Source organism: Lissotriton vulgaris, chromosome 8 (genome assembly GCF_964263255.1).
Source record: "Lissotriton vulgaris chromosome 8, aLisVul1.2, whole genome shotgun sequence".
NCBI lineage: Eukaryota > Metazoa > Chordata > Amphibia > Caudata > Salamandridae > Lissotriton > Lissotriton vulgaris.
In genome coordinates, this window is record NC_141696.1 from 960287104 (window position 1) to 960299529 (window position 12426).

Sequence of the window (12426 nt, forward strand, 5' to 3'; positions counted from 1 at the left end):
ATCGCTGCCTGAGACTGGGGACGCCTGACTCCCACTCCGGGCTTCTACTGCGGGAGAACACCGGCCGTCTGGGCATAGCGTACCAATGGACGTGGAGGAGACGCCTCACATCCCGCCCTGCCCTTGCTCCATTGCTATCGTCTGACCGGGTGGCACAACCAGTTCACCCACACGTACTGCACCCCCCCAGCATTGGTCTTTCCTGGCCCCGGGGTGGACCACCCTTTCTCCTGAGACTCAAGGGGAGCTCCGGGACGCACCCACACTGCAGACCACACTGCGCCACCCATGTCTGGGGGAACCAGGACAAGAGCCGGCACTGGCGGTACACAGGTAAAGGGGAAGATGGCGAAATCGGCAGATCAAGATCAGACGGCAACCAAACTGGATGCAATGCTGGAGGCAATGGAGCGATTGGAGGAATCAATGCAGCTGACCCGTACCTCATTGGAAACGAAGATCGACAGTGTTGCCATAGACCTCACGCACCTACGCGCCGACCATAAGAAAGAAAGAATCGGAACGCACCGCCGCACTAGAGGCCACCATGACTGATGTCGTGCCCAAGGTCACACAGACGGACAGGCATGTTCAGGACCTCCTCAACCGGGTGGAATTCCTGGAGGATCGTGCGGAGGATGCGGAAGGGAGGGCAAGGAGGAACAATGTCCGCATTGTAGGACTGCCGGAACGATGGGAAGGCAGGGAGCCTGAGACACACATGGAGTGCTGGCTCTCGGGCCTACTACCAGAGGGCACTCTCTCTCAACACTTTGTGGTGGATTGGGCCCACCGAGTGCCGACCCAACCTCCCCTGGCTGGCTCTAACCCGAGACCTATGCTTATCCGTATCCTGAACTATCACGATCGCAATGCCATCCTACGAGAATCCAGGAATTTGCCGGGAATAAGGGTTGAAAAAAAAGGGTTCTCTGGACGCAGACCCCACCCTGGAGGCCAGCCCCCGTGAGCTGCCCAGCGACGACGAACAGATTTATGGACTGCCGGACTCATAAGTGTCAGTGGAACTACCGGTTGTCACCCCGCAAACTGCTGATCACATTCATTGAAGTCGGACCAGGCTGTCTGACGCGCCTTTGCTTGTCTCCGAGCACTTTTGCTGCCACCTGGGATCCTGCTCCCACCGGCCATCTTCTGGACACTGGCAGGAGTAGCCTGATTCCGAGATATGCCCCGATCAGAACGGACTGCACAGCGGGAATCGCTTTGAGAGTCGTGACACTGGGCGAGCATTAGCTCGGCCTGGTGATCAGAGCGCGGAGTGGTGGAGGCGGCCCTGCCCCCGGAGGTGAGTGACATGTAGGGGATCGCTCTGGGGCGCTGCCGGGCTATGGAGTGCCGTATCCGGAAGGCCCGGAACTCCTAACTAGACGATTGCCCACTGGAACTGGGCTGATTGACATAAGATGCCTGTGGTGGGGGGGAGACACCCTCAGCTGGATCACGCAGTGCGCCTGTAAAAGCAGAGCCGAGTGCTCAGCGGCCCCCCTAAACTTACGACTTCATTAGCTCTTTAGAGCATTTGGACGCCAACATGTTCCGCTGTTGACCTTTTGGCATTGTACTTTTGTTTTCCCTGTTTCTAGTATTGATTGAACCTTCCTTTTTCCCCCAAGTTTCCTTAATACATTGTGGGTGTATATGCAGGTCTTTCGATGTTGAGTGTGGCAATTTGGCTTATCCGGATGCTACACTGGCTACTGGCGGGGGCGGGCGGGGGGGGAGTGATAGATGTCTGGAAATGCAATGTAAGTAATTAAATTATGCACATGGAACGTGCGCGGAATGCACACGCCGTTGCGCCGTTACCAGATATACTCATTCCTCAAGCGACACCATGTGCACAAAGCCCTATTGCAGGAAATCCATCTAACTAGCCCAGAGACACAAACACTACACCGCAGATGGAGGGAGCAATTGTATGCTACCGGATATTCGGCCTATGCGCGAGGGGTGTTGATTAGGGTGCGCCCTGGTGTCCCATTTGCACTTTCCCACTGTAGGGTAGACACGGAGGGTAGATACGTGGTAATTCATGGCAAATTAGATGGCCAACGGATTGTCCTCGCGTCCCTTTATGCCCCAAATACTGAGATGGGGACCGTCGGTGAGATGGGCTGAGATGGGCTGTCGTCGGTGCTGGTGCCCTGGCATCGTGTTCCATTGTTGTTAGTGGGTGACTACAACTGTGTTCTAGGCGTTAACCTGGACAGGTCGTTCCCTCCCCATGCTAGCGTGCCGACAGGTGGGGCGATGAGGGCACTCACAGACTGGGCGACACAGTGGGTCTTACATGATGTTTGGCGGGGTCGTAATCCGCACACTAGGGTATACTCTTACTATTCGGGCGCCAACACATTACAGATTCATGCTAACGAGTGACCTGCTCCCTCATGTCATGGACACTTGCTACCTTGGACGTACCCATTCTGACCATAACCCCCATACTTTGGATCTGGCTTGGGAGTGCCCACACCCGCCGGTGCCCACTTGGAGACTCCAACCCGATGTGCTGCTGGATGCTCCATTCCGAGACGCACTCCCGACATGCCTCTTACAGGATTTTGAAGAAAATAATCATACTTGCTCCACCCCGCAATTAGAATGGGACTCATTTAAAGTCGTCACGAGGGGCCACTGTCTGGGCATGCAGGCAGGCATGCGAAAGCAAATAGAGAGGGAACTGACGAGTGTTGAATCTGCCCTGCTGCGTGGAGAGTGGGAGGCAGCGGAGGGAGATGACAGGCCACTATTGGCGGCTAGGGAACTACATACGCAGCTGTTTGACAGGCTGAAAAATCTGAACTATGCTGCCCATTTGGCATGCACTCATCACCTCAGGGATAAGCTAGGTAAATTATTGTCGTGGTTGATCAGGCGGGACACCCGAACCACTCCAGTGACGTCTGTCTGCACCAACCAAGGTGGTACTGTGTACACACAGAGAGCTATCCACGAAGCCTTCGCGAAAACATTACAAGGGTCTCTACCGATCCCGCCTGCAGGTTACTACTGCTGATATAGCTCAATATCTAACTGCCATACTCCTGCCTGAGATAAGCGACGTGCAGCGCAATGAATTAGGGGTGCCGTTGACATCTGAGGAACTCCGAACAGCCATCTTCTCCCTCTCTAACGGTAAATCCCCGGGGCCTGACGGACTACCAGCGGAGTTTTATGAAGTCTATTCTATTATCCTAATTCCAGAATTGCTGCGGGTGTATGAAGCGGCAATCACCGATTCTGCTCTCCCGCCCACGCTGAATGAGGCTAACCTGATATCACTCCTGAAGCCAGGCAGAGACGAGTCCTGCCTGGGTTCGTATAGACCATTGGCCCTTCTCAACACTGATTATAAAATTCTGTGTTGGCCCAGCGATTGGCCCCCCTGGTACCTGTTCTTGTCCATGCCAGCCAGAATGGCTTTGTGCCGACCTGCAGTACATCGTACAATATCAGACGACTGTTTAGGGTACAGAGCCAGGCCACAACCCGATGGCCTCACTCAGGATGTCTGGTGCTTGACCTTGAGAAGGCATTCGACTCTGTGGATTGGCCTGGGTGATGACTTTCTCCAAATGGTGGAACTCCTGTACCAGAGACCCATAGTTCGGGTTCGCACGGGCGGGCTGTTCTCGGACCCCATCCGGGTATGCAGGGGTACCAGGCAGGGATGCCCCCTATCTCCTCTAATCATCACATTAATGATGGAGCCTCTGGCAGCACAATTACGAGCCTCAGGCACGGATTGGGGCAACCCCCTGGCCTATGGGATACATGCGGTGTCGCTATACGCTGACAATCTCCTGCTCTACATCAGAGACCTGACTCGCTTCCCAACGGCACTCACTGACATATTCTGTAACTTTGGAGAGATGTCGGGTCTTAGGGTCAATTGTGAAAAGTCTGTTGTGTACTCTTTTGACGCTGCCACACCGGAATGTGCAATAACGGTTCTAGACAAACAACTTAGCTGGTATCTGACCACTTTCCGCTACCTAGGGGTACATATGTATTGAGACCCTACTGATGTATTAGAAGGTAACCTAATAAGGGCAGTTTTGTCGCTCAGGGTGCAGGTGTCCTTCTGGAATACTCCTCCTTTGAATGTCCCGAGCCGCATAACTCTGACAAAAATTATAGTTTTACCCAAGCTCCTGTATTTCTATGCCAACCTCCTGTATATATCCCTGGCTGCACGTATATTTCGAGATTTAGAATCTCTGACCCGGAGCCTGATCTGGAATGCGGGAAGGCCCAGAGTGGCTCTAAAGACACTTAATGCCTCTACGGACACTGGGGGTCTAGCGGTCCCCAATCATGAACTCTACTACCTAGCCGCACAACTGCAGTGGGTGACTTACTGGTTGAGCGGGAAGAATCTGGGAGAAACAACAACTGAAACTACCATTATGACTGTTGCGCAGATACATGCACTATTCCACCCGTTAGCCAAGGTCCGCTGCCCTGCACAGCTACATCTGGTGGTAGCGCGGAAGTGTTATGTGAGGAGTCTGAAGCTTACGAGCTCCACCAAGCCTTACGCTCCGATCCTGCCACTACTGGGGACGCCCTGGGAAGACGGCGCACTCACGGAAACGGCACTGGACAGTTGGATACTTGCTGAGCTAGACACAGTGAGGGACCTGTTTGCAGACGGTGCCTTAGTTCCATTCGAGGCGCTAGCCGCGGACACGGGGCTTCCGGTGGGACAGTTCCTAACACATGCTGTACTTACACGCATGCTTGCACGGGCCTGGGGCGACATTTCTGTAGAACCACCAGCCCACTTGCTAATACAATACTTGCATGTGATGGGGAATGGGTCACATGTGGTGCACTGGCTGGCACAGGCCCTACATACACACACACAGTTTTCTTCCCAGCGCTTGTGCAACAAGTTGACAGAGGATAGAGATCGGGAATGGACTGATAAGGAATGGACAGTAGTATTAGCCGGCGCGCTCAACATCCCACGTAATTCCCGCTTCAAGATCATCCAATACTACATTATACACCAAGCATATTTATCCCCAGACAAAATTAACTGTTACTTTGGACTTACTACGTCTGCGTGCCCGAGGTGCGGGCTGGTAGATTCAGGTTTCTTACATATGCTTTGGTCTTGCCCTTCATTACAAGACTATTGGAAGGCGGTGTCTACCTCCCTGGCTGCGGGGGTAGGAGGAGGGTTGCAGCACACGTGGGAAGCATGTCTGCTCGGCCTCTACAAACATACAAAGCTGACGAAGGTTCCCACCAGATTTTGGGACCTTGGTTTAATAACTGCGAAAAGACTCATCACTAAGCTCTGGGAGAACAGCGAACTCCCCCAGGCGATAGACTGGCTCAATTCCTTTGACAATTGGGCCAGGGCGGAAAGCATCACCTTGCACAGAGAAGAAACGGCGGGACTCCATGCATACCCTATAGCTCAGGCTTGGGATGACACCCTGACCGCCTTTCACCGTGCGTGCCTTCAGGGAGGCATCACTTAACACCCCTCCCTCCTAATCATTTCCCCGGCCGCGATGCTGGTGACAGCGGCAGATTAAAGTGGTGATCCTGCACTGCAGCCCCACCGGGAGGGAAGTCTCTATCAGAGCGCACTTAATGGGCTCACCTGCCATGACTCGATGAATGCAACGCTCGCGACACCAGAGCGGGAACTACAGCTGCTCCCTTTTTACTCCCCCGCCTAGTCCCCCCCCTCTGCTTATACGACCCCCCCCTTGGAGCCAAGACGCTTGCGGATTTCCCCTGCCCTCTGCAATAACTGTACCCCACATCAGACATTTCACATCAATGACAATATGATACACACAAGTACCCTTGCCCATGCTCCTCTTTGGTTGACATTTTTTTATGTTTTCAGTTCCTATGTTACAAGTTACTGTTTTATGTTCAATGCAATGAGTATGGTGAACTGAATATCGCATGACATGCATATCCCTTTGGGCCTACCCAGAGGACCGCTGATGCAGATTTGAGTAAGTTGACACTGTAGCCCAAAAGGGTGGACGGGCTTCTCTGAGGAGCAGGGCGGGAGGCACGTCCTTGGAATGTGGACATTGATAATTGATACACATGACTAGACATACCGTGATGCCTTACATGTCTTGAGTTTTTTCTTGTTTCACGTACCCTCAACCTGTGATGGCACCCCTTTGCCGAAATGTAATTGCTCTCATTTGGTCGATGTACTCCTCACTGTTCCAAGTGACCCCACACATTTCTGGACTGAATGTTTATTGGAATGAGTGCCTTAGACCAGATGCTTGATCTGCAGGTGATGTACACCGAATACTGCTAACATAGCGAATTGTTGTTGACTACATATACCTCTGTAAATCTGTGTTTTTTCTTTTGGTTCTTTCTTTTCTAGGAGAAAGACGAGTTTACCCTGTAACACCATTGCTTTGTCACATAATCTCAATAAGAAATGCAATAAAAAAATAAAAAAATAAAAAAATTAGCAACTTTATAATGTGGAATTTCCGGAATTAACAGTTGCTACTCCCATGCAGTCATAATAAGGTCTTAAATGGAAAGGGGAACTCTTAGACTTGTAGTATGGGAGCTCCACAAATTTATGATGGATTAACTCACCCTGCAAAATGTAAATGACCCACTGAATATTTAACTGTTGGTGGTTAGATTTAATTTGTTTCTGCACATCTCTCAACAATTGACTTCCTTTCTTAGGCATCAGTGAGGGGAACTTACCCCCAGCCCAAAGTTTAATTTTGTTAATAAAAATAAGAATACTAATATAATAAGAAATATGAACATAGTTCGGTTTTCAGTGTGTTTGCATGCACAGCATGCTCATCCAACATGGATAACAATTTTCTCTTTGCAGCTAAATGTATCATGGAAACTCCTGCTGATGTAATGCGAATTCAGACAGCAAAAGTTGATGCCCCTAAGGTTTTGTTATGCCACTGGTTGACATGAGAAATGTACCACAAGATCATCAGAGTTAGCAGTGCAATGGGCATATGAATGAGCATCAAGAAATGAACAAAAAAGATTATGGGCCTGATTCACAAAGGTAAACTGTGATGAAAGTCTAACTTTACAACTTTTGGTATTCACAAATGACATTTACGAGTAGTAAATTTAGATTTTTGTCTCAGTTTTGGTCTCAGTTAAAGTTAAGCCCAACACTTAAGTTTAACCTAGACAAAAGTCTAACTTTACTACTCGTAAATGCCCTTTGTGAACACTAAAAGTTGTAAAATTAGACTTACGTATCAGTTTCTATTTTTGAATAGTACCCTTTCTCTGCAAATTAAAAAGCATGCGCATGTTAAGGGAGTCATAAAGAGCAAATTTATGTTGCCAAAAAGTGGAACTAAATGTGTCCAATTGATTTGAAATGTCATGAATGTAACAGGTGGGGCCTGCCAAACGTCTATAGAGAACTTAATTTTTTCAGTGGTGTGTGTTAGGTAAAAAACAACAATAATGAAGACGTGCAGCAAAGTCAGAGGAGACCCTGAAACCTCTGCAGAGAGTGGCCAGGGCCCACTCGGTAATTATGACAAGAATCCTGAGCACACATTAAGCGAGGTGTATACATGTATCATGCTTAATCAAAAGAACACAATAGGTAGTAAATGGAACAAAGTGGACACAATAGAGTGTCTTTTTGTTCTTCAAAGGATTGTATTTGACCTTCCTTTGTTGAAAAGTAACTTCAAAATCAAATGACCAGCCAACACGTGTTTCGTCAAGTGGGCAAGAAGCCCGTGACTCCTCAGGGCTGGGGGTGAGATGAAAAACATAGTACAGTATGGAAACATATGTACATAGCGTATTGTCTGTGAAATGGTGCATAGCGCAGAAGATCACCTGGCTTACGTGAGTGAAACCCCTTATGGATGTGAAAGCAAGAAAAAAATAAATACATCTCACATATTAGGTAGTGACATCACACATGAGATAGGTATAGACCCGGTGAGGAAATATAATTATCGCTATTGCTTGGTTAGCGGGAAAAAAATATCGCCGAGCACCGAGGATTTTTACCGCTGAGATACCTTGATATTATCAAGGTTTATCTCAAAAGGGGTAAAAATCCTGCAAAATGCATGAATATCGCTGAAAAATCAGCGATATTCATGCATTATCGTGACAATGCTCTTAGCCATGTTATCCACCTTCCATTGGATAACATGGCTAAGAACTGCTTTTAGCAGGCGTTAGCTTTTGGAGATATTCGCGCTTAGCGTGAATATTTCCAAAAGTTGTTAATAGGAGTTAGAGATGTTTTCAGTCGCTAACATCTTGGCACGCCCACTTTGCATGTCATTAGCGATAATTATCGCTGACATGCAAAGTGGGCCCCTAATATTATCGCCGCATTAGCGGGAAAAATTCCCGCTAATGCAGCGATAATGCCCTTGGTAATATGCCCCCTAGTTCCGTGAATACTGAGTAGAAACATAAGAAATAAAAAAACAACCAATATCAATAATCTAGAAGAACAGAGTCGGTACTCTGGCTAGGAACCCAAAAAAGAGGATAACATGACGTGTGAGATGGTGAGAATTGGACTGGTAGGTAACAGTACCAACAGTAAGAATTATACAGGTTTAGAAAAAAGGCAACCATACAGTCTGGAAAATAAGTCTCATCGGTTATGCCGGCAACATAAATGAAAAAATCAAAAAGACGCTCCATTCAAAAGAACAAGCAGATTGGCTAGTTAGACAGAGAAATTCAATCAACATTTCATTCATGGAGAAGGGTAAAAACCTGGACAATCCACAAAAAGCAAAACATTACTACTTAGTGAAAGAACAGTGTTAAAACGGCCAGGGGAAGTCAGAGACAGATATTATCAGGTCATATAACTTACATGACATGCAGAAAGTGTTAATGTTTAAGATAATAGAACAAAAGGTTCACATTCAAGTCAGGCTTAACCTCTTCGCCGCTAATGACAAGGGTAACTCGTCATGGAGTTTCCATTGATTTCAATGGAAATTACATTGAAGTTCCACCAGAAGCATAGCATCCAAGTGGTTAAGAAAGTCTAGATACCCAAAAGATAAATTACATGCACAGGTAATCAATGGCCTCGATGAAAAACAAAAGTTGCAATGGTGTCGTTAAGACCAGTCTAAATCCAGAAATCAATGAGCGAAAGTGATCATATGGTTTATGTAAAAAAAGTTTTAGAACTAATTGCGGCCAGGAGGTGAGTAAAGAAAGAACGGTAAAGTTACCGTAGAAAAAGAAAAAAAGGGGGGGGGCGGGTGGGAGCATACTGGCGCAGCAGCAAAAGTTTAGGCAAAAGAAATACCCGTAAGCACAAATGGGGTAACGGTCCTGTTGAAAGAAAAGAAAAGGCAGGGGGGTCAGTAAGGAACAGGTGAAGGCAGGGAACCCACAAAAAAGTTAAGACATGTAGGCATGAAACGTTGACTCACCGTATAGCCGGTGATATTTCCGACCCGGCGTCTGGGGTCTGAGTTGAAAGAATCAGCGATAGTGAGTCACTGTGGACTCAGAGACGGGCGGGTACATCCGTCTCAAACCAGCTAATGCCTAGAAAAATGTAGTCAAAACGAGGGCATGAGATTCCAGACTAGCCCTGCATAAAAGTCAAACAGGGGGGCGTAGTCAAGTACTGTTATCTGGGGGGACTCTTACCTGGGATATGGCAGCGGAGAGACGGGTCCTGTCTTCCTAAGGGACTGGCAAGTGAGGAAGGTGCTGGTACTCAGTAGTTATAATGAAAAAGGGCAGGAAAACCTGGTGCCTAGTTAGAACGCTAGACCGCTAACCCGTCTTAGGAAGACAGGACCCGGCTCTGCAAAGGAACCATCTTGCCCTCCTCCCAGATATCTCCCACTTTGGACAGCCCCACCAGATCCCATGTCTACATGACTCTAAGCTCTTCATCTTCACTAGGATGTTTGCCTCCCATAGTGGTTTCGCTAATGTTACATTCTACTTCCAACCCTTGGCTCTCTTGACTATCTTCCATATTTTGACCTAAGTGTGAGGTCTGCTGCCCACCCTGCTTAATCCTTCATTATCCTGTGCTACACACGGCTGGTCTGAGCAGTTATGGTGTGCCTTGCTCTCTGACACACTTACTGAGCCAGTAGGTGGCCCCGGGTTCTCCTGCCCAACAGTGCTGCAGCAGCTGCCGCGCAGAAATGACACAGAGAGTCCCGTCTCAGTGAGCAGCATCAGGGGCCTGTTGGCAGTGTTGGGCCCGGCGGTGAAAGACTGGATTGATTGCAGCACAGAGCTTGGGCGAACTGTGGTGCCATTGGGTGCGGTCTACCTGCTGTTGCTGATGAGTGGTGCAGGACGAGCTTGGAGCCCATGGAGCCTGTGGCGCTCGCCTAGGGCAGGCTGAGGCAGGGTCTGTATACCCTGGATTTACCCGACTGCTTAAGCTTCCAAGGGCTGTTGTATGGTCTGGAGGTGTTATGAGAACAGAGGAGAAGATCGGGCGGCCTGGCTCAGACTTGGCAGAGAAGTGGTGACGGGGATTGGGAACTACAGTGCAGGCGAGCAGTGACATTAGGCCGTTCCCGACAGGTGAAAGAGAAAGGCCAACAGGTAACTAGGGACTAGATTGAGGACTACTGTGAGCTGACAGCTGGATGCTAAGAGGGAGTGATGACTGCCGTGCTGGACAGTGCTGCTGTTTAAAAAGTGCAGGACTCTGATAGCGGTGAATATGCTGCAGGGGAGAGAGATGTAGCTTGATCCGGTTGCAGACAAGCTGAGCTCCCAGCAAAAATGGAGCGGCGGCTTCAAGTGGTAGCACTGGGAGTGCTGATGATGCAAAGATTGCTAGGCCGGGGAGAGATGAGGTAAGAATGTGCCCCAGCCCACACGCCTTGAGGATGAGTGAACAACAGTGGATGCTTGGCTCCCGCTTCCTTTAGTCCTGACAGTGGAATCTGGCCTGTTTCCAGCCTGATATTCTAGCCAGCCCATTGAACCGCAGAGAGGTGGAGCGACATTAGAGGTGGCGGGGGGCCATTAGGGGAAAGTGTGCTCCTTTCTACCACATTCAGTGTAGCCATTGTTGGGACGTAGGTGCCCCTGGATAGTGTCCCAATGCCCCCAATGCAGGAAGTGCCTTGAGAGGCTGGAGTGGTGTTGCAATGGGGTCACAAACAGGTCAGCAAATGAAGATGGACAGGTACACAGAGCATGGTTGAGGCTCAGGGCGACCTGGATGGGTCATAAAAACAAAGGGTACCCAGTTGCAAAATGACACTTTTAATGGTCAAATATTGACAACCATTGTGCAACAACAGCACACCCTGGACCACAAAATGGATACAGTAGCCATAAATGTGAATCTATTGAGGGTGAACGACACGGAGCAAACTGTGGTGGGGATCATTGTGGAACTGGAAGAGTTACGAATGATGCTTCGCTCCCTCACTTACAAAGCTGCGTATCTCAATGCCTGCATGGAGGACGCAGAGGGAAGGAAGCGTAGATGTAATCTCAGATTTGTTAGCTTTCTAGAGGGCGGAGAGGGAAAGGCCCTAGAACAAATCTTGGGTAGCTGGCTCAGGGATTACGCCTGATGGAAGAAATGTACCCATTATTTGTCAAAGAGAGAGCTCAGCGTGCCCTGGCGGTCGGCTCCCAGTGGAGGAACAACTTAGAGCCATGACTGTTCAGTTCCTAAATCACTGTGATAGCGACTCTATCCTGAAATGGGTCCAGATGCAGGGTGACATCCAGTTTGAAGACTGGCTTATGTGCAGTTTCCCAGACTACACAAAAACAGATATCCATCCTTGCAGTAAAATGAACACTGAGGCAGATTAGTTCATAGTCATCACATGCTACTGTTCTCAGTGAAAGTATGTGTAGTGTATGAGAGCTGTACAAACTTCTGTAATGGCCCGAGGGAGTGTGGGACTGGAGGGTGGAGAGGGAAAGGCCCTAGAACAAATCTTGGATAGCTGGCTCAGTGGTTACTCCTGCTAGAAGAAATGTTCCCATTATTTGTCATAGAGAGAGCTCACCGTGCCCTGGCGGTCCGCTCCCAGTGGAGGAAAAACTTAGAGCCATGACTGTTCAGTTCCTAAATCACTGCGATAGCGACAATATCCTGAAATGGGCCCAGATGCAGGGTGACGTCCAGTTTGAAGGCTGGCGTATGTGCAGTTTCCCAGACTACACAAAAACAGATATCCATCCTTGCAGTAAAATGAACACTGAGGCAGCTTAGTTAATAGTCATCGCATGCTACTGTTCTCAGTGAAAGTATGTGTAGTGTATGAGGGCTGTACAAACTTCTGTGATGGCCCGAGGAAGTGTGGGACTGCATTGATTGCATTGGTCAGAGTAGTGGACATGAGATGCGGATTCGCAGCTAGTGAAAGGCTCCAGGATCAGATGCTGCTA